Raw genomic sequence first — 23,828 nt, 5'->3', positions numbered from 1 at the left:
GTTTGTGACTAAACGCATTTAAGATCCATCTGAATAGCATGCAATTAGTAATCAATAACACACACTTACTGTTATCTTGAGGATATTTTGTTCGTTAAATAATCATAATTTTTTTTAAATATACTGCCGACATTTACCGAAAGGAACTTACTTTAAAAAAATTAAATGTAGACAGTAATAACTGTCCTTTCTTGGAGTTAGAGTTTTATCGGGAAACACTAAAATTTACCGTTTACATTTCACAACTCGTTCACTATGGCCGTGTCAGTTGTGGCGTGTTATATCATAATATTCGTAATCTATGTATTTCTGGTAATATAGTAATCAGGGATTTCGTTACCACAAAGTACTTGAAACCTTTACTAAATTCTTCTTTATATATAAAGATTTGGTTTTGAAGTTTTCTTGCATCTGTAGAATACTTATTTGAAACGGTAACCGTATAGCACATTCCCATTTTTACATAAATGTTGTTTACCGTGCCCAGAAATTTAGAAATGTGCCTGGTAAACTTATCGATTCCTCAAGTAAACTTATTCTTAAAGGTTACAAATTACACTGTAATTAGATCTTTGAATATTGATTTTATTTGTTTTAAAATTATATTTGTAAAACTTTGTAATTCTAACCAGTAAATTTAAAGCAATTTAAATAATATTGTCATATACATATGCAGTTTCATGGATCAATAATCTGTCGATACCTGTACGTTGGTATTGTACAAGTTCGTGTTTTTCTATGACTGTTTATGATGACTTTAAATCAATTGGATGTTGGATGTGTACGGATTGATAATTTAGTCCTAGATGTATGATTTGTTTATTAGTTGTTTTGGCTTTGAAATAGCTGTACAGTAGTAACTGCGAGTACTCTCAAATCTGTACCCTTTTAACTGATTTTCTTAGTTTGTTCTTATGTTGTACTGTAACACTACTGTCCCAGGTTAGGATATGGTTGGGATCAAGCTTTCGTTTTAAACATCGCTTCATGGTGTATGTTTGTGCACGTTTCAAGTCTGGAGCCTGTATTTAGTGGTTTTCGTTTGTTACTGTGTTACGTATCTGCTTTACGTCCTTTTTTGTACATTAGTTAGGTCGTTAGTTAGCTTGTTTGATTTCTTTTTACATTTGTCATTTCAGGGCCTTTAATAGCTGACAACAGGATATGGGCTATGCTCTTTGTTAAAGGTGGTACAGTGAATTATGGTTGTTAATTTCTGTGTCATTTGATAATTTCAGACATGCTGTCTATTTGGCAATTATACCAGATCTCCTTCATTATTCTTTTTTTTTAAATACTGCCGTTTGATATACCTCAATAGAATGTGCTTTGATAAGCATCAATAGAAGAGGGACGAAAGATACCAGAGGGACAGTCAAACTCATAAATTGAAAATAAACTGACAATGTCAAGGCTAAAAATGAAAAAGACAAATTATAGAATGCACTTCGATAAACATCAATAAAATGCACTTCGATAAACATCAACAGAACGTACTTCAATTATATTTATGAAATTGATTGTAAATTATTTATATTTCATGAATTACATGTTGTATAATCAACCTTCAACTACCATTGAGTAATCACTCATCTACAAATATTTAATTTCTCAATACAGTAAGTCATCATGGGGGAAAAGTTTCTTAAAAAAAACTTAAGTATGAATATCATATGAAATATAAAGAGGAATGCTGCACTCATGTCGTTACGATTATCTTTTAGCAGCAGATTTCAATAGTGTAAAACGAAGTATACTTTTGAAATATTATAAAGTGTTAACTTGTGGGCACAGGAAATCCTTATTTTGAAATTTATGAATTATGTAAAGCTACATGTATAAGCTTATCTATGTATCCTTTTTTATCAAGGTTTTAATATAGATAGATAAAGTATGTATGTTGGAAGTACACTTTTGCAAATAAAATATTTGCTAAATTGGAACTTGATAAGGATGTATATGTTGATTTTGACAAACAAAAACTCACTAGAGATGAAAATGAAAATGAGTACGAGATCAAGATGAAAATATAATACTAATAAATTCTCTTAACATGGACAACGGTCAAGTCATCATTCCTTATAATAAACGAACTTTAAACCATATTATATTAGAATTCAACTTAAGGATATGCAAAACTTCAACTACTAACCAAGTTCCGTATAATTGTTCACATTTTAATAATCGAACTAAGCAGATGTGAAACAATATCCTACAGATGAAAGAATTTGTAAATATTCCTTCATTGTCAAAAAAACTTATGATAAAAGAAACATTTAGTTGAATTGAATTGATAATATTCAAAAACAAATAATCCTCATTACAATAAGTTGGACTCTTTCTTAAAGTAACTTTTTTTAAATTCCGATTTCCGGGTTTTGTTCAATGTCAAAGACCATATAGAAAAAATCTGTAGAATTGATAGTTGAACATTGATCAATTATATACAGTAATAAATAGATATGGTGTATGTTGATTAAATCTACATGTATAAAAGTTTAGCTTTGTAATAAGTTTTAGCTAACATTTTATTTAAATATTGTGTAAAGAGGAATATTCAAGATCTTTATTAAAACTGATATAACAAAATTTAATAAAATAGGATCCTTAAACCAAATAAAATGATAACACGTTATATGTAGAGAAAGAAATTACTTGGAAAAATCGTATTCTTAAAAAAAGGCTACATGAAAAAATGTCATCACTTTTTCCGGTTAAGCGAAAAAGTCATTGCACTAATGTTTGACTGATCGTGTGACTTATCACAGGAATACAATATAATTTGTTTGCTGATTGTATTTATACACAGAAAACAGTGTTTTTGTATTTTATTTTCAGAAGATTTACCTCATATACTGTCTAAATATGACTATGGAGAGGTTTATCTCTCAATGGGGTTGGATTGCTTGTTTCTACATTATTTTATTATATTTCAAATATAGGTGTAATGACTACATTTTGAATGTAGGTAGGCGCTAGTGTGCTTCTTTTTTTTATCAAATTTTCCTGACCATCAGGGTTGTCCAAGAAGAGAATTTTTCATAATTTCATATCTAGTTCATTTCAGCTATTTATTTTGATAGTTACATAATAGATAATACAGTTTATGCTGTTTTTGTTTCTCTATTCATAAGCATGTACACACTTCTAATGCAATCCCAAAGTCAAATATATTATACAAAGGATTTATATAATATCATGTTATATATGTACAATATATATGTCGATGGGATTGTATTAGAAGTATGCGTAAACATGCTTCGAAATGTTTATATGAAACTCTAAAATTTTGTTTGTATGAATGATTATATATCAATTAGCAACACCCATTTAACACCATACTTAATTGCCATTTTTTAATGGTTAAAACAAAATTCTTTCATGACATGCTTTTTTCTTATTTTAACATGGGTAGGATTGAATATATCTTTATAGCGAAAGCAAAGTTTCAAATCTTGACAAATATAATGCATTGATTTCCAGACGTTTCTATTTCAAATATGACGTCAATCACATGCAGCCCATTGTTTATTTGAATAACAACGTGGCTTGTTTCTAACGCAAATGAAGAAAAACATATTATAACTTAAAATAAATATATACAATTTGAAAACTGTATTAGTTTTAATAATTTACATAACGTAAAGAATAGAACGCCTTTCCACTACCACAAAAATCTAGGTTCAATCACATAATTAACTAGGAGGACATTACTGTTCTCTTGTTTACTCCTCCATATTAATATTTCTGATACTCAATAGTATTCATAAAAATATAACCACAATCTTTTTATTGCTTTGATAACAATGTATTGCTTCCATATGCTTCCAATGTAACATAAAGTTGGTCTTAGAAACTATTATATATCAAAAGCATAACATATTTTCTGTTGCTTTTTATCTACTTTAATCAATATTTGTGTTTATGAAATGTTAGAAAATTTAAAGAGACAAATATATTCAGTGTAATTTAAGTTTATTTTCGATTTTCATTAGCTAAATTATGGGTCGATATAAAGAGGTTGATAATGGGAACGAATATTAGTTTAATTCTTAAATTCACAAAAACACACAGATAGACAAATCCAAACGATTTAAAGGGAGTTAGACTATGTGATTCAAAAAGAAGATTTGACATCAACCACGCAAGTGTCAAAGTTACTCATTACTTTTTGCCATACCAAATGCACCTAAACATTATAATGGGGAAAAAAGCATAAGCTATGGTCTGGTAAACTGTCTGTTTTGTTATATCTATTGAATGGGTTTTGCTGCCGAATGAACATGTTACCTACACATCCCTTTATTAACACACTAGTTTATCAAACACTTGCTATCATATAAGCATAATAGTTTTATCAACGCAATACCAATATCCTTTTCCGATCAATCTTTTGTATTCTTACGAAATGCATATGAAAATTTTAAATTTCTTTATAGGATTGTTCATTTAAAAACCAAGTAAATATTAATAGTAATTATGAATATATCTCTTGTATTCTAATTTTGTTTACTTAAATTAATCCATACCGGCTGAGCAGCGAGGTCAATAGCTATCATTTGCAATTCTTCCCGACAAACCCCTTGTTATGATTCTTGTCATTTTTTGCAACTTATACGTGTACATGTTGTATTTTGTTGGGTTTTGTACACCGGCCATTTTCGTAAATAAATCTAAAGGTAAACATGTTATGTAACATGATATCAAGGACAAATTCTCAATTACTGTGCATTACAAGTAGCATTCAACTTCTGTTGATTTTTATAAAATGACAATTTTTAACAACAAATTAAAAAAAAAAGAAAATCGCGAAATCATGCACATTTTATGTACTTTCTGTGGTAACGATACACTCAACATCAGATTTCTTTTGTCTGTCTATTGTTCAAACCTTGCAGTTAAGTGCAACACACTTTTTATACATTTTTGCATTTAAAGTTTTTTATTGGACTGTTCTAGATGCAGGTAAACCATTAATATGCCTCAAACGCACTTAATTACACTCGTTTCATAGTTAGTGTGCGACTTAACTTTTAGTATACATGTACAATAGCCATAAACCCAGTGTATAAAAACAGTTTTAAGATATTAATTAGTAATAGATTAAAGAACTCTAACAGTATCAATTTCAATAATGTATATTATTTAGATAACAAATAATTCAATTTTATGTGTATTTCCGCCATTTCTGTTAAATATTCTCGTTTAAACACATCAGGTAAAATGATATGGTGGACATTCTCTTGTGAACTCTACCACATTTAAAATCTTTAGTCATCACTACTACTCAAGATATAATCTTCATGTTTGAAGTGCTTAAATAAAATTATCACTTAGTTATGGTTTTGAAATACAATTATTGGATGCATATCAACAAAAGTGCATTGGTGCATTAAAACGTTTCATAGACAATATTAGACACGATAATTATTTATAACATAAAGATCTTAAAATGGCATGTTTTTGTTGATTTATTTTTAATTCTTACCTTTCTAGTCAAGAGGTGTATACATGTATGGCAAAAATAATGTACCAATCAGGAGAATGCGTTGAAGTTATTTAACTAATATTTACGTATACAGAAAATTGCGCCAAGCATTCAGGATTTAAGGTCAATGTAAAAAGGGTTGCTATTTTAAACTATGACATTAACATTGATCTCATAATTTTCATCTATTGTTTTAGATTTTATTCGAAATATTTGTATATATATGAAATTTTTAAAAAGTTCAAAATGAAAATGGATCCTTTTTTAGTTGTTAGTTGTCATTTTAGTGCACTTTCCATATTTAGTTGCTATAATATGGGTAGACATATTTGCACCTGTCCTAAGTCAGGAATTTGATGTACAGTAGTTTTCGTTTGTTTATGTAATTTATACGTATTTCTCGTTTCTCGTTTTTCATAAAGATTAGACCGATGTTTTTCGCGTTTGAATGGTTTTACACTAGTAATTTTGGGGCCCTTTCGTTATAGCTAATTGTTCGGTGTGAGCCAAGTCTCCGTGTTAAAGACCGTACATTGACCTATAAAGGTTTACTTTTACAAATTGTTATTTGGATGGAGAGTTGTCTTATTGGCACTCATACCACATCTTCCTATATCTATATGAAGGTTTACGAAGGGTGTTAATATGATTTTAAATATTTATTTTGTTAGAAAAGGTACAAGTTGACAAATACAAAGACATGCACAGTGTAATTAAAGATAAACTGTCGGCAAAGGCCACCTTAGTGTCCTAGTTACTCATTAAATTTTTCAAAACCTAATTCCATCAGAATATCATGATGATTTGGCACAACTTTTTGGGAATTTTTGGTCCTCAATGCTCTTAAACTTTGTACTTTGTACTTTTGGCTTTTCAACTATTTTGATATGAGCGTCACTGATGAGTCTAATGTTGACGAAACGCGTGTCTGGCGTATTAAACTATAATCCTGGTACCTTTGATCTATTTTTAGAACAAAGTGTATCATAGTCTTAAGTAAAGTGTTACCCAATGAACGTGTAGCCTATATCTCCTTTAGTTTACATATATTCATGAAATCTTTTTTGTACAATTGTAGTTTAATAATAATTCAGTGTCAATATTAGATATGGTAATTTCAAGTATGTTTGGTATGTCTTTGTTTTCCTGCGGTACGAATTCACGAATCTGATCAATATGTCTCTTCCATACTAAATCTCCAACTTGGACTTGATAAGTTACTGTTCCGAGTTTATGAACGATAACTCCTTGTTTCCACTTGTTATTGTCTAGCTATAGTCTCTTTAAGATTTGGACTCGCTCCCTACTGTTGCAAAAAAAAAAAAATTTTTTTCACCATCTCCTCATTTTATTATTATTCACTGTGGAGCTAATGATTTGACAAATTTAGAATTGACCGGGAAGGGTTTAATTGAACATGTAAAATAGTCTACCCTAGGTAGCCAGGCTTTTAAAAAAAAAAGGTTATTATAATATGGTCTTCAATGCTACAGTGCGATACTGGCATTTTGCACCTTTGAATGTGGGTGCAATAATAGAACAGAACAGAAAAAGAGAACTTTAGTGGTCAAAATCTTTGTTATAGAAAACGAGGGTAAAGCTATATTACATGAGAACATTAGGGCAAGTGAAGTGTCTTTATAGAGAACAGATGGAACTCATTTGTCACAAACTGGAAATCAGATTTTCTTAAATAATATACAGGGGGGGGGGGGGGGGGGGGGGTGTTGAGTCTTTCCTACGCACAACAAAATCAACTTTTTTAAAGATTCAATAATGAAAATTTTGTGGAGGTGAGAACCCATGTCAGATTTGGTAGCTGACTTGGGCTCCCATGTGGCGGTCCAGGGAGACTGGTAGAGATTGGGGGATTATTTCACTCGGCCTGACAAGTTCTAAAATTTGCAGGTTTGGAAAATGTGGTTTGTGGTAACGGTGGGGTCTACAGATGGGTGACTCTGGGACCTCCTCAACCTCATCTTATCTGCCAACAGGTGGGGCACTAATAACTGGAGCATTGGTAATACGAGTGTTTTCCCCGGTCACTCCCCATGGTAGGTGGTGGTGTAACCGTGTTTAACTACCAGGGGTTTTATGACACTATGTCAACATAGGTCAGCTGATAGTCATTGTGTATAGGTAATCGGTAGTCACCCTGGCGCCTCAACAAAATATTATAGAAGTAATGCCACAAAGTAAAAATGTATATTGTAGAAATGAAAATGTAAATACAAGTTGGTGTAATAAAATGTATGTTTAATTAAAAGGATTGTTTTTGTATAAGTTGTAAATGAAATACAGAGGATGGAACCTCTACACAAATGAGTATAATATACAGAAAGTCTGTAGTATTTTAATTTTGGTATTTGTGAATTATCATTAACAACAGACAAAGAGAGACAACTCTAGATTAATTTTTAACATAGCTTAGAAAATACGTCAACAACTCTTGATCGTTGTTCTTCATCTCATTGTTCGTTCAGTACTGATAAAGGGTCTTCTTATATGAGTATTGCAATTAAAGTGTATCATAGTCTTTCGTAAAGTGTTACCAAATGAACGTGTAGCATATATCTCCTTCAGTTTACATATATTCATGAAATCTTTTTTGTTCAATTGTAGTCTAATAATCTTCTCAATGTAAAGAAAAATTATCCAATGAATTCATTATATAAAGTCATTCTTACGAAATGCATAATGTAAATTGTAATTACATATTAAGCAATCATTAATTTAAAATAAAGTCAACATTAGTAGAAGTTTACGTATTACTTTAATTGTTTTTCACTAATTTTGAACTTATTTTATGCTGGCTGAGAGCCATATTCTTTAAAAATAGCCCCGGCAAACCCTTAAACGATTCCAGTTATTTCTAATCAACTTAGCGGCTATTTCGTTTAAACAAAAATGATTAAATATTATAGTTACGGGAATCACGCCGTCAAATGAAATTCTCTCTGGATTATTTTAGTATATGGTAAAAGAAGAATAAGAAATATGAAAACTGGTTTTTTTTTATGGATGATACATGTTATTTAATTAGGCAAATCAGCGTTGCACTTATTCATTTCGGTTGTATTCCCGTCATTTCCGTTAAAAAATATTATTTTAAACACATTATGTAAACATTATGAGGAGTGCATTTTCTTGATTATTTTTGCTTAGAAAGATTTAGCAAAAATACTAAGATATGGTTATCATCTTTTTTTTAAGATTTACTAAGGCAGAAATATGGAATTTGTTTACTCTAATAACAGTTTGTTCATTTGTTTAATTTAATTTGTATAGCCCAAGACAAAGCTGATGTATTATTGGCTTGCATGTCAATACTACAACCTCATTTGAATTTGTATTCATAAGACTATCAATTTGACCGTTAGCTAGAGATCGCGCGCATGTGCTACGTATGTTCAATTGTGAAGAAAGAAATAAGTCAACCATATTGAAGTCCCATTTCGTTGACTGGTTGAACTCAACATTTTTTTCTTGAAAAGGTATAGCGATGATTTCATAGTTGATTAGCAATGGCATGTATAAAATAGACCTTGTATTTTTGTTTATTTGTTCTTGTCTGTATATTCCTATTTATATTTGCATCTTAACATCCATTGTCAATTGGTTGCTAGTTGTTTCTTTTTTTTACTTTTGTTATTTGGATATACGTATAACTGGATACGTAATGCTCTTAATATTTAATGCAAGGACAATGTGTGTTTAAATACAGTTTTATCAAGTGATAAACTTTAATCACTAATTGTAGTAGAATAAAATAATCCCATTATTAATAAAACAGAGAATGGATAAATTGAACAACATACCCAAACAATTTAACAAATGAAATACATCTACTGAAGATGTTTGACAAGTACTACAAAATTACATATTTTAAAGCAACTATTGCTATTTACATTTCTATTGTTTATCAATTTTTCCAAACCATTACACATAGTTCAGTACAGTTCATTATCTAAATGGAGAATCTCAAAGATTTTACACAATTAAGGTGAATGTGCGCGTTCTGTGGAAACGCAACAAGTATTTAAATGTTATATATCTTTACAATGTAAAATTGCCTTAACAATTGCACAAAATTATCAGTATCGGGAATGAACATTGAGATTGTTACCTGAGAATTTAGCAAAATCTATTTATGTCGTCAATTATTAATAACTATGTTCCGCATTATAGGTGACATCAATTGAGAGCGAGTTATAAAAGTAATTCCTAAAGATGTGTATTTTTGGAAGGTATGGTCCGGTACGGTACGATTACATGCAATGTTCCGTTCACTGTACAGCCAATATATAAGAAATTATTTAATTTACTAATTTATTAAAGAAAATATAGATTTTAACCAGCACAAATACTCTCAAGGTAACCATGGTAACGAATAATAACAAAATACCGATAAAGATATGCAGCTGAGTGTTGTTATCCTATAGTTAGGCTTCTTTATTATTGCTATATAAAAAACACTATTATTTTCAATAATGTACATAATTGAAATTAAATTTCCATTGTTAAATGCAATGCCGCCATTACCGTTAAAAAATCTTTGTTTAAACACATCATGATCAATGTTATGGTGGACATTTACCTGTTTAATCTACCGTATTTGAACTCCTCATACTTATTGCTACTACTAATATATATAAATATATAACATTTACGTTTTAAGTTCTTAAATAAAAAAATCACTTAGTTATGGTTTTGAAGTAGAAATACATGCATAACAACAAATGTGCATATGTTGCGGAAAAAGCGTCACACGTCACTGAAAAACATTAGACAAGATAATTATTCATAAAAATTAAATTTTACAAGCAGCACACTTTTTTTATATATGTATTTTGATTTCTTACCTTTTCAGTCAACTGTATGCTAGTTAGGGTAATGTTTAACTCGATGCAAAAGTTTGAATTTTTGTGAATTCATAAATCCATGTTTACAAAAATTCAGTATATCGACCTGGGTTTAAGGTCAATGTCAAAAAAGTAGTCCTTGATGATGATAAATATATTAAAGTTGACATAATTCTGATTTGTTGAATTTACTTATAGTATGTGTTTATACAATATATAAAAATGCATTTCTTTTTTAAAATCAAATTATTAAATGAAGTTTAAGTGTTATTTTCATTATAGTGTTTCTATAATATTAGTCGATATATGAAGGTTAAAATGGGGTAGAAATTTAAATAAAGTTCAAGTTTTTAGACAAGTATATTGTAAAAGCATTTAGGTTCATTCAACAAATATCTGCATTATTTTTCTTACAACAATACAACCAAATGGACAATGTTAAGGAATGATTAAAATAAGCTGAAAAGGTCAGGCAACATCGTGGTCAAAGGAAAAGAGTAAATCAGCAAGCAAACGATTCAGTTATTTAACGTAAATCTGATTTTTTTTGAAAGATACATAAACCTGAAAAATCAAGATACTAGATATATACATTTTCCAAAATCTTTATTTAGAAAAATAACTATTTTTTAATATTATACTGCATCAACAGGAAAATACCAAGAGTACCAAATAGGACAAGTTCATATTCGACCTGATATAGAAAATCACATGTCTTTATTTAGCGTAGATTTAGTGCAAACTAGTATATGTATTTGAATTCAAAAGAGATAGACAAAAAATTTATCAACAATACTTGAAAATTAAGTAGATATAGGAAGATGTGGTATGAGTGCCAATGAGACAACTCTCCATCCAAGTCACAATTTATAAAAGTAAACTATTATAGGTCAAGGTACGGTCTTCAACACGGAGCCTAGGCTCACACCAAACAGACAGCTACAAAGGGCCCCAACAATTACTAGTGTAAAACGATTCAAACGGGAAAACCAATCTATATAAAAAAAAATCTAAGGTTAACATAATTAGGTCAAGTGTATCGTAGACATCCTTCCTCTCTTTAACAATAATTGCAGTAACAAAAACGAAATAAGAAACGTGAACTGCAGAAAGAAAATGAAGACCATTTGAAGATGGATTGGGGCAAGTTAGCGTTACTCTACTACGACAGCTCATTTTAAGAGAGCCGTGGTGTAGTGGTTAGTGCATCAGACTACTAACACAAAGATTCCTGGTTCGATTCCCGTCTGGGATGAAAATTTCAGGAACTGAATTTTCGGCTCTCCCTTGACACCATTTGCGAGTATGGTCTCGAGGAAACGATGATAGTCCGTCGGAAGGGGACGATAAATGGCTGGCCCGTGTTAAGAGAGAGCCATATTTCTTGCACGTTAAAGACACCCTTGTAGATTTCGAAAAAGAGCAGGCTTATGCCGCTACAAGGCAGCACTGGCACCCGCAAAGTGAAAAGGGATTAATATAAGTTGCAAAACTTGTTTCCAAATCCACTATAAATAAATATGTTTAAACTAAACTAAACAGCAAACCGGATTTATTTACATTTATTTGTCTCCTGGCAATATCACAAGAACCATAACTTTCTTTCTCCATGTTGAAAAGTCTTAGTCCATTCAAAAACAACTATATCAATGTCGTTACCAACAAAGACTTTACCTCTTTTCAATTGCTTATTCTTATTAAATTGTGAACTAGAATCTGGAACTAAATTAGATTTCCTAGACATTAAGAAAAAAAGGCAAAACACAAAAGACACCAAAATACATAATCAGAACAACTTTCTAAATTAAGAGGTTTCACCATCTCTTATGAAATATTTGACGAAATGGGTAAAGCTGTACGTGGCATATGTAACTTGGTTCTCGAAAATCCTTTAATCAGTAATTTATAAACAATGTTTGAATGTACACCACAGCGAGCAACTGGCATTTACGATGGTAAGAATTGGAAGCAACAGGCATATACGAAGGTATAATCCAACATTAATTGCATAACTTTTACACCATTTATATAATTCTTAATAGACTACATATTTAAAAGACCGAATGAGAATTTGTGCATAACAACAAATAGCATCCAAATTTGCAGGAATATAACTCATATTAAAGTAAGTGCAAAATAGTTAAAGGCTCTCTATTGAATTAATAAGTTTTTTTCGATCCTAGCGCATATGCAGCTCTAGTAGAAACTCTATCCTCCTCTTTTAACTGTAATAATTCTAATTCTGAAAAGCAATCAAAAATTCTTTTATTGACTGTCCAATGTTTGTTCAATTATAAACTTTACCAATGTAATTACCATTTATGCGAACAAACAAAATGTTCTTCCGCACTAAACCCTTCTAATGATACTGATACAGCATTATAGAACAATGCAGCGAATTTATCCGATGTATGCCATCTCGATAAAAAAAAATCTGGTAAACTATTCTCAGTTCCTGCTTAATGAACAGCCCGAATCTCAAAATCGTATATAGCAGCAATATAGCAAAGTTCCACAAGACAACACTGTAAAAAGGTATCTCTGGACTTAACAGAGTTAATTACAGTAACAGAAGTAATGTTATCGCACATAATACGAATTCTCTTTCCCCTAAAGCAATGCGCCCACAACTTTAAACATACTATAAAAATAATTCGAGACAGTAATACGTATGTAAATTAAAATCTATAATAAATTCCGGAAAAACTTGATGAAAGAATTTTCCACTACACCAACCACCGCAACCCGACAAGCAAGCGTCAGAAGAAAAAACTTCATCCCGTTTCGATCATTCCTCTAACATCATCATTGATATTCCGTTGTAATGAGCTAGAAAATTGACCCACCACAATATATCTTTTTGGACTCAACTAGGCACTACAATATAACCAGTTTGATCGTAAGCTGATCTGAGCCAATTGAGCAACCTGCTCATAAATACACGCCCAGGTCTAACAAAGCTCGCCATAAAAATAAATTTTCCTACCAAAGATTAAATATCGCGTAATTTGGCTGATCTCTTGTTTGTCCAAAACAGTAAAATTTCCTGAATATCTTTTAATCTATCGTCAGGAATTTGTAACAAAAGTTTACTGCTATCACATATTATTCCCAGAAACTCCATCCTAGTACTAGGGGGAACAGCCTTATGAGATGATTCTTCTAAACCACAAGAATCAAGTAAACGCTTTAATTCAATATATGCCTTATCAGCACTGTCAACCGATTCAACCCCTGCAAAATCATCAAAATAGTTATCTATATCGAATTCCATTTGTTGATACATGAAAGCAGCTGCATTTGTAACACGCTGGTATATATGTGACTCGCCATGACATTTGCAAGCTTATGGAGGTAAAACGTCATTGTTAGAAAAATTATAAACATGATAAATATCGAGATTCAATGAAATACGTCTTTGTGAAGAAGAGATAAACACTTTCCTTGGCTTCTTTTTAGTGGACGCCGAACTATACATCATATATAAGTTTTGAAGAAGTTTTACTTTATCGTTTTTTATGAAATTAGTTATCAAAAGTACCAGGATTATAATTTTATACGCCAGACGCGCGTTTCGTCTACATAAGACTCATCAGTGACGCTCAGATCCAAATAGTTAAAAAGCCAAACAAATACAAAGTTGATGAGCATTGAGGACCCAAAATTCCAAAAAGTTGTGCCAAATACGGCTAAGGTAATCTACTCCTGGGGTAAGAAATATCCTTAGTTTTTCGAAAAATTCAAAGTTTTGTAAACAGAAAATTTATAAAAATGACCATATAATTTATATTCATGTCAACACCGAAGTGCTGACTACTGGGCTGGTGATACCCTCGGGGACGAAACGTCCACCAGCAGTGGCATCGACCCAGTGGTGTAAATAGTTATCAAAAGTACCAGGATTATAATTTTATGAAAAACATTTGAATCTACATTTTAAATTGATACAAAAAAAAATCAAATTTCTGCTCTATAGATTTCCTTTCATAAATCAAGTCTGAAATATATCCATAATAAATGCACCGTATCAAATGCATATATGAGAACACCTACTTATAAACTGTTACGCGTCGCATACTATGTTTACAGACATGCATAATAAATCTAAATTAAAAAAAGGAATTCTTCAAGCTTACTTTGACAAATTTTAAACTAACTTCATTTCAACAAGTTTAAAATTAAATGTTCTAAAATAGAGCTACAAAAAAAATGCTCTGCTCTAAAGATTTTCTTTCATAAATGAAGTCTGAAATATATCCATAATAAATGCACCGTATCAAATGCATATATGAGAACACCTACTTATAAACTGTTACGCGTCGAATACTATGTTTACAGACATGCATGATAAATCTAAATTAAAAAAAAAAGAATTCTTAAAGCTTACTTTGACACATTTTAAACTAACTTCATTTTAACAACTTTAAAATTACATGCTCTAAAATAGATCTAAGTATTTTTTGCATTGTAGTAAATTTAAGTGTTTGAAATTTTATTCAAATACGCTATTGAACATCACTAAGAGCCAATAAATACAATAATTTTGTGTTTTATAAATTAGTGCCTTCAATAAATAAAAGTCGTCATAGAACAGTCTCATTTCATACCGGTATTCGAAATGACTCGTTTCATTGCTTTTACAACAAATAAGCCATAATAGCATGACAGAGAGTTTTGTTTCGGAATATTCTAGATAAATATACAAAAAGCAAATTTTAGACAATGTACCCTCTTAAACCAGGAAGTGGCTAGTCACATATAGTTAACGGCGTTTTTCTCGCAATGACGTTCTACCTCCATAAGCCTGGATATGTCGTGGCTGGTCACATATGAGCTGCTGATCGCAATCCCATGCTGAGAACTCTATCGAAATATAAAAGATCATTCCATTTGTATCCAACTAAGTGTACATCGTGTAAGTCAATAAAAATTTGTCTGTTAGCCATACGTACTCAAGTCCCGTTTGAAAATAAAACAGTTCCGATCATGCTTTTTAATAAGCTCTACTAATGCATCAACATTTGGATAGTTTAAATGGACCTCATTCCCTGAATAGCTGTCTTTGTCAATATAACCGTTGATAGCACCCCTCCTCTTACACTTAAATCTAAGATGATCCTCCGTTCCTGATAACCCTTTTTGGGAACACTATTCAGCGGCGAAATAACAATATCAAAAACTGTTCGATTTAAATACTCTAAAGAATTCTAATGTAATGACTAGGAAAAGGAATTCACTTTAAAACTAAAAGGTGGAGTGAACACAAATCAAAATCAGTCAAGCGATCAATATCAAACAATCGGACAAAAGGTAGTAACTAGAACATATTTCGCTAGTTTTTTAGGGAAAAAAAACCCAATTTTTAGAACACATAGCATAAGTGGCGGGGTAATAATAAAAATCGTTTCAAGTAAATAAACCAGTAGACAAAGCAACAGGGTCTTTCAACAATATGATTTTATTTTAGTGTTAAGCTTGGTAAATGCAGAACATCCAATCACTTGTAATGGCCACACCTTAGCTGTATTTGACAAAACAATTAGGATTGTTCGGCCCCCAATACTCTTAAACTTGTATTGTTTTTGGCCTTTTTAACTTTATTTGATTCGAGCGTCACTGATGAGTCTTTTATAGACATATAAAAATTTTACATTCATGTAATTTGATGCCAAAAAATCAAACAATTTATAAAACTTAAAATGCAAAATCCTGCCATAGATCTGCATGATCATACACAGAATCACATGTATGTGTAAACGTGTGTTTACCACTTGACTGTTAGTCTCATCAATTTTGTAAAGCTATAATCGGAAGTCTCTCTTGAAATTGTGTATTTTGTATTTAATGTTATCCCTTTCCCGTCTCAAAGCATAATTTTCATTGCAGGAAATGCTGATTTTTTTGATTTTTTTTTGTGTTTTCGGACTCCATGTGACCGTTCGACTAATGCAGGCCAAATCTCTATTATAAATTGGTTAAAAATAAAGGCAACAGTATCATACTGCTGTTCAAAAGTCATCAATTGATTTACAGAAAAGAAATCTGGGGTTACAAAATAAAACATAGGGAAACACATCAAATGGTCCGGTAACACAGTTATCGCTCCTTTATTTTCGTTGTCTACGAACATAGTCCTTAGTGTTGACAATGTGTTACTTGCAATATTTTTGTACCCTTCAAAATTCATTTTGTTCATGTTTTCTGCCTCATATAGCAAGTAGGGGAATGAAACTTCACTGTAAATTTTAAAATATAGTAGTGATTTGGTCCCTCTGAAAAAAAAATAAACATTAGCAATTCGGAAGCTGTCAAAAGAATTCAAGACCCTCTAAACACAAAATTGTCCATATGTTGAGTGAGAGCATTTTAGTCAATAAGTCATTGACATAAGAAAGGATGATGATATGATTTCAGTTCTGTAGGTTGAATACTGTTTGTAAGTAAGCTGATACTTTGATAGGATATAATTTAAAAGTTACATCTGCTTTTTTCTGTACTAACCTTACATTTATTTTGAGAATATATATCTGTATATAATTGTCAATTGTTGAAAACTGTAAGTTAACCTCTCTAGGATTTGTCTCGTTCGAAAGTTGTCTCATTGTCGTATACACCACATTCACCCTCTTCAAGTTAAGACTCATTTTTCTGTTTTGTTTAGTTTAATTCTTGTATACCTTTTTTTCCAAAAGTATAGACTAGTTAGCATCTGAAGAAAAAAATTCCGGAAAAAAAACAACACTTTAATTGATTTCATACGCTTTGATTGGTATTTGCCGTTAATCATGTTAATATTCAAGATACTTTCTAGAAAATGAATACTTTTAAACTTTATTCTAAAAAACTATTAAAAAGAAATACAGAGGATATATACATATAAACAAAACAAAAAATGTGTAGTGATTGTCGGAATTATTTGTTACTATGTTAAAAACTTTCAAAATCAAACACATGTGTTTCTTCTAATGGACATGTTATGAAAAGGTATATTCTCGACGCCGAGGTTGACAAATTATACTTTAAATTTGGGGACGGTGTCAAAACATTGCTTATAGATGTCAATAGGTACAATTTAAATCCTGTGCCTCTTTGTTAATTCAAATCACATTTATCTAGAACATCATTATGTAACATCCTATTTGACAATTTCTTTTGTGATATCATTGCTGGCTAACATAAGACGTGAAAGGTGTACGCGTGCGGGAGTGGTTGGGGTAGAAAAATAGGGGGCTGAGAGTTATACAAGTTCGCATCTCGTTGTCAATTTAATGGAACTTGATGCGACTGTCATACTAGTAAGAGGCTCAGCTAGCTTTAAAATAAGGTTTAATCCACCATTTTGTACGCAAAAATGCCTGTACCAAGTCAGGAATATGACAGTTGTTATCCATTTGTTTTATATGTTTGAGCTTTTAATTTTGCCCTTTGCTTAGGGACTTTCCTTTCTGAATATTCCTCGGAGTTCAGAATTTTTGTAATTTAGCTTTTCATTATATATAGGAAAGGAGCATCCTAAAGATTTTTCACAATTATGGTGATTTCGACGCCTTTTGTAGAAACACAAAATGTATTCATCTTTTAAATATCTTTGACGTGCTTAACCGTTGCAAATCCGGAATACGTATAGATATTGAAAACTGTGAATATGGAAATAAAATATCAATGTCGTTAAATATTTCCTGCGTTCCGCATGAGTGATCACACTTTGGAGTTCGATATTAAAAACGTATCCTAAATCAACGACCTTGTATATTTTGAATGCTAAAATCCAATTTACCATTGTCAAACCATTAATAATAATATGAGGCAGGCATTACCTGTGAATGGGGACGAAGTTTGTTTAGATTAATTTTTGTAACTTAAATATTTGTTAAAAAAGAGAAACGGAAATACCGTAACGTTTCCGATTTTGGTTCTGTTGTTAGGGATCAGGTAACGTCTATTCATACCAAAGACAAAGAATGATTAAAAATGAAATATATTAGTATTGTGTTCCTTGAGTTCCTATATTTTACTAGACTAATCAAAGTCGCACGACAACAAGACCGGAAGAAGGAAGTAAAGTTATGTGTTCTGCGCAGATCCGGAAATTAAAAAAAAACCGACAAAAAAAATTGAACGATTTTGAGTTCATTAGTACAATGAAAAATTCGGGAAATTTTCCCGATTTTTTTTATTTTTTATTTTTATTGAATTTTCTACTGTAATAGGGGACTTCGTCCCCATATAAACACCTTTACAAATATACATTTTGTGAAGTCATATGGTGGACAGTGAAATTTTTACTCTACTCTATTTTGAACTCCTTGTACGAATTGCTACTACTCGAAATAGAACCTTCTGGGTTTTTTTTTTAAGTTCTTCAATAAAAATTTCACTTAATTATGGTTTTGATGTATAATTAGAGAATGCATGTATCAAAAAATGTGCATTCGTTGCGGAAAAAGCGTCACACGTCACTAAAAAACATTAGACACGATAATTATTCATAAAAATGTCATTTGACATGCAGACCACAATGTTGATATATGTATTTTGATTTCTTACATTTGCAGCCAACTGTATGCAGTAAGAGAAACGTTAAAATTGAGGGAATAGTTTGTTTTTTATTTCTATTTCGTCCTGGATTTTAGATCAATGTTGAAAAGTTTGTCCATGAAAACGATAATGAATATCAAGATGATGTTATTGTGTTTTGTTATGTTTTTATTTAATTTCATTTGTTTATAAATATATATGCATATTTTGGCGTTAATATTGAGTCATTGATAAGGTCTTTGCATCGGAACTAAACACATTTATTCTAAAAACAGTTGTTGGCATGACACGGGTTATGTTCTTCTCATATATGTTATGATGGTATGATACTAAACCCCTAACGGGAAGGATTGTGCCTGATGTTCATATGATGAAATCATAATCTTTCAGTCAGTTTAGTTGAAGTCTGGAGCTGGCATGTCAGTTAACTGCTAGTAGTCTGTTGTTATTTATGTATTGTTGTCATTTTGTTTATTTTCTTTGGTTACATCTTCTGACATCAGACTCGGATTTCTCTTGAACTGAATTTTAATGTGCGTATTGTTATGCGTTTACTTTACTACATTGGTTAGAGGTATAGGGGGAGGGTTGAGATCTCACAAACATGTTTAACCCCGCCGCATTTTTGCGCCTGTCCCAAGTCAGGAGCCTCTGGCCTTTGTTAGTCTTGTATTATTTTAATTTTAGTTTCTTGTGTACAATTTGGAAATTAGTATGGCGTTCATTATCACTGGAGTAGTATATATTTGTTTAGGGGCCAGCTGAAGGACGCCTCCGGGTGCGGGAATTTCTCGCTACATTGAAGACCTGTTGGTGACCCTCTGCTGTTGTTTTTTATTTGGGCGGGTTGTTGTCTCTTTGACACATTCCCCATTTCCATTCTCAATTTTATTCTTTAAACAAAAATGTAGTTTTTAGTGTTTTTTCAATTACAGTGTTTTATAATATTAATCAATCTATATTGAGGTTAAAATAAGGAACAGACAAAAAACAAGTTCATTAGACGAGTATATGTTAAAAGCATTAAGGTTCGGTCAACAATTATTTTTTCTTACAACAATGCAAACCAGTAGGCCAATCTTAAAGGGATGATAGTAATTAAAAACCCATAAATAGGAAAAGATCAGACAACGCCATGATTAAAAGAAATGATATATTCAACGTATATACGCATCCTTCATCAACACAGAGAAAACGCGTCATTTGGGAGCAGTTATTACTTTGAAACATTTAACGGGTCTGATCATTTCTAGGAATTCTATCACGAAAGTAAGAATCAACACTCTTTCCTTTAGTTCTTGTTATGGTCCAACTTCATTGTCCATTCTCATGCATCATATAACTAGCATTATCCCGATTGAGTGTATTTAATTTATACCATGATATCAATTTCTTTAAATGATGCAAAATGAAAGATACTAATAATGACATCATAATATAAACGAATTAACAACCCTCTTATTTTCAGATTAACTGTGTCTATATGTTCCCTGTTTGAAAGCTTTTAAATTTTGTTCAGGTCTCAAAATAAAAAAATAAAAAAAATATTCTAAATTTTGACAATTATGTGATTTGATGCAAAAAAAGTGAAATAATTTATAAAACATGAATTGCAAATTTCTGAAATGATATATTCAACGTATATACGCATTCTTCATCAACACAGAGAAAACGCGTCATTTGGGAGCAGTTATTACTTTGAAACATTTAACGGGTCTGATCATTTCTAGGAATTCTATCACGAAAATAAAACTCATCACTCTTTCCTTTAGTTCTAGTTATGGTCCAACTTCATTGTCCATTCTCATGCATCATATAACTTGCATTAACCCAATTGATTGTATTTAATTTATACCATGATATTATTAAAAGAAAAAAATCTTAAAATAATGCAAAATGAAAGATTTTAATAATCTAAACAGGGATCTTTCAACAATATGACCTTATGTCATTGCTAAGCATGGTAATTGCAGGACATCCAATTACTTGTTATGACATTATAATATTAACGAATTAACAACCCTCTTATTTTCATATTAACTGTGTCTATATGTTCCTTGTTTGAAATCTTTTAAATTTAGTTCATATGACCACTTGTCAGATTGCATATGAATTGTTTGTGAAAGATTCTTTTAAATATATTGAATTTTAATTAATTGACGATTTCAAATAGTATGTTTGTTTGTATATGTGAATTCATTTGAAATAAACTAGGATGTATCAAGAAACAAACTAAATCAAATGGATGTGTACAGATTGATATTTAAGTCTTAGATACATTATATTATCTAAGTTGTTATTGCATTGCACTCGCTTTCAGTAATTGCTTTCTCACTAGAAGATCGATTATAAGTTTATTAAGTTCTTTTGTTAGTTGTTTCTTTGGTATTTTTCAACTGACTCTTATTATTTGCTCTGATGTTACTGTGTTACAACGCTGTCCCTGAGTTTAAGTCGGCAAACATGTTTGCATGCATGTGGAATCACGCCAGAAGCTTGTAATTCTGGGGTTCCCGTATGTTCCTATTTGTCATATTTGTTTTTCGTTTTGGGCTTCTTTTTCATAAATCAAGCTTAAGCCGTTAGTTTTCTTGTTTGAACTGTTTTACATGTGTAAGTAATATTTGGTCCATTTATAGTTTTGCGTTATATGTGTTTCTTATTGTTATTGAAGGCTATAGATATATAATTGTTAACTTCTATTTCATTCGGTATCTGGTTGAAAAGTGTCTTATTGATAATATGATATCAACCTCTAACTTTTAACAATAAAATTCACATTTAAGAAATCACTATCACTTAATTAACTATGAATTTTAAATGATAAAATCTCAAAATAAAAGAAAAATAAAGAAAAATAAAAATGTTGACATTCATGTGATTTGATACAAAAAGAGTCAAATACTTTATAAGACATGAATTGCAAATTTCTGTCATAGCTCTGCATGACCATACACAGAACCATATGTGTGTGAAACATTTGCCTGTCTGTATCAAAACTATTTCATTGTTATTATCGGCAGCTTGTCTTGATATTTTGTATTTAAGGTCATCCCTTTCATGTCTGTCAGTGCACAAGTAATTTTCACAAGATATGTAATAATAGAATCGGACTTATGATATTTAGAGTCATAATTACAAATTTTCATAATATTCGCAAATGACGCAAAATTATGTCATAAATTAGACATTTATTATCTTATGATGGGTGAAAGAAATAAATGAAGACAGGTGGACTATTGTATATTTTTTTATCCGAAATAACACTTATATGCATGCATATTAAATGCAGATTTTTTTCTTCACAAAAGTTTTTTTAAAACACATATACATGTATATATTATAAGAAAAACGCTCATTTGTCCTGTTATACCTGCCAGTAGCAAAAGCCCTTAATTAGTCATCTTTTGCTCAGGCTATGTGTTTTCCCTTTTCTTTTAAATTTGAGTCTGGAATACAATACTTGTTTGATAATGTAAAGAAAGACTTTTTTCGTTTTGTTTAGTTATTATCAATTTTCAATATACACAAACATTGACTGGTTTTTTTTCTACGGGTTTGTGTTTCTGATCGAAACATGCGTAGCTTGTAACTATTTGAACTGACAAAGTTATACGGCGTTTTCATTTATTATTTTAAAGACATTGAATTTGGACTGGAATTAGAAGGGGCAAGTTATCCTCTTTTTAGAACCATGTCCCTGGTGTCATTACGGTTTGTAAAGTAATAGGGGTGTTTACAAAAATGAGTAATTTTTAATTTGATCCTATTGGCTGATAAATATTTACTGCTCAACTGCTCACGTATCAAGTTCAACAAAAATATTGAAATATCCTTTTATAAATTCCCTTGCGTTTCGACATAACATGTGTTCAAAACTAGTTATTCTCTTAGGATCGAATAGGAAACATTCTCGTAAAATCTTAACAATATTGTACTCAATCATTTACTGCAAAAACATTAAATAAGTTAAATAAATATCTACTCCGTTAATCAGTAAAGTTTTATTATTTAATCAAAGAAAAATCTCATCTCCAAAGATCATTCAACGAAGGCAGCCTTCAAGATTATGAGATTATACTTGTGAGGTTACTGTTGTGAACTAATTATGAATATGCTCATTTCGAATTCAACTCGTTGTAGTGTTAATATCCCAAACACGTAAGACTTTAGTATGTTTTCATTGATGAAAAACATGTAGCATAATTAAATCAGGTTTTGATTACATGCACTTTCAAGTTCATGTAGGTCTTGTGCGGGCGGGTTAAGTATGCATACACCACTTTCAGAATGTGAATTTCATTAAGAATAATCATCAAAGTTGCAAAAGGATTGCTTATCGTTGACAAATCTGTATAAGTAGGTAATCAATATTTAGAGTCGGCATAACCTTTAAAAACAAAGACAACACATATATTCTGTTCAATTCATAACCAACAAGACTTAACAGTACTAACAAGCCAATCCATCTGCTGCATATCAGACCCAAAAGAATCAGTTCTGCATGTATTGAATGCAAATATATATAATTTTTTTTTTTTATCTCTGACGACTTTGTTGAGGAAGCGATCTTGAAAAGAAATGAAAAGTGTTGATGCCTATTTAAAGGGTTTACCTCAAAAACATCCTGTTTATTGTAACATCTTTCGAATTTTCATAAATCAATATTTAATTCTGTATGTTCGTTCTTCGGCAATTTGGTGGATGAACTTTAGCGCATTTGATAGAAAGGTTTAAGAAATTAGAGAATTAAGTACAAGTTTTGAGTCAAAATGCGATATGGCAGTCTGTTTTAAAAGCAAAAAGCCCAGGATCTGATGGTGGTAAAGAAATACCAAACCCGAAATATGTAATTTTATAATCTGTAATACACCCATCTGCTTCTTGACATTGAATTGTATTGTTGTTAAATTTATCTTGACTCTAATATTTATTACTAA

At 31.0% G+C, this 23,828-nt stretch overlaps 2 protein-coding genes across 4 annotated transcripts in view; both read right to left on the bottom strand.

The window, feature by feature from the left end:
• LOC139484978 (uncharacterized) overlaps positions 1 to 10,461 on the bottom strand; it is a 131,245-nt gene extending 120,784 nt beyond the window's left edge. The window contains exon 1 of the mRNA XM_071269044.1: positions 10,351 to 10,461. The gene's annotated coding sequence lies outside the window, so the exon portion shown is untranslated. The remainder of the gene's footprint in view (positions 1 to 10,350) is intronic.
• LOC139484982 (FHF complex subunit HOOK-interacting protein 1B-like) overlaps positions 1 to 23,828 on the bottom strand; it is a 626,211-nt gene that overhangs the window by 436,602 nt on the left and 165,781 nt on the right. The window lies entirely within an intron of this gene.

Source organism: Mytilus edulis, chromosome 8, assembly GCF_963676685.1.
Source record: "Mytilus edulis chromosome 8, xbMytEdul2.2, whole genome shotgun sequence".
NCBI classification, from domain to species: Eukaryota; Metazoa; Mollusca; class Bivalvia; order Mytilida; family Mytilidae; genus Mytilus; species Mytilus edulis.
The sequence above is the reverse complement of the archived record's forward strand: the minus strand, read 5'-3'. Positions and strand labels throughout refer to the sequence as shown.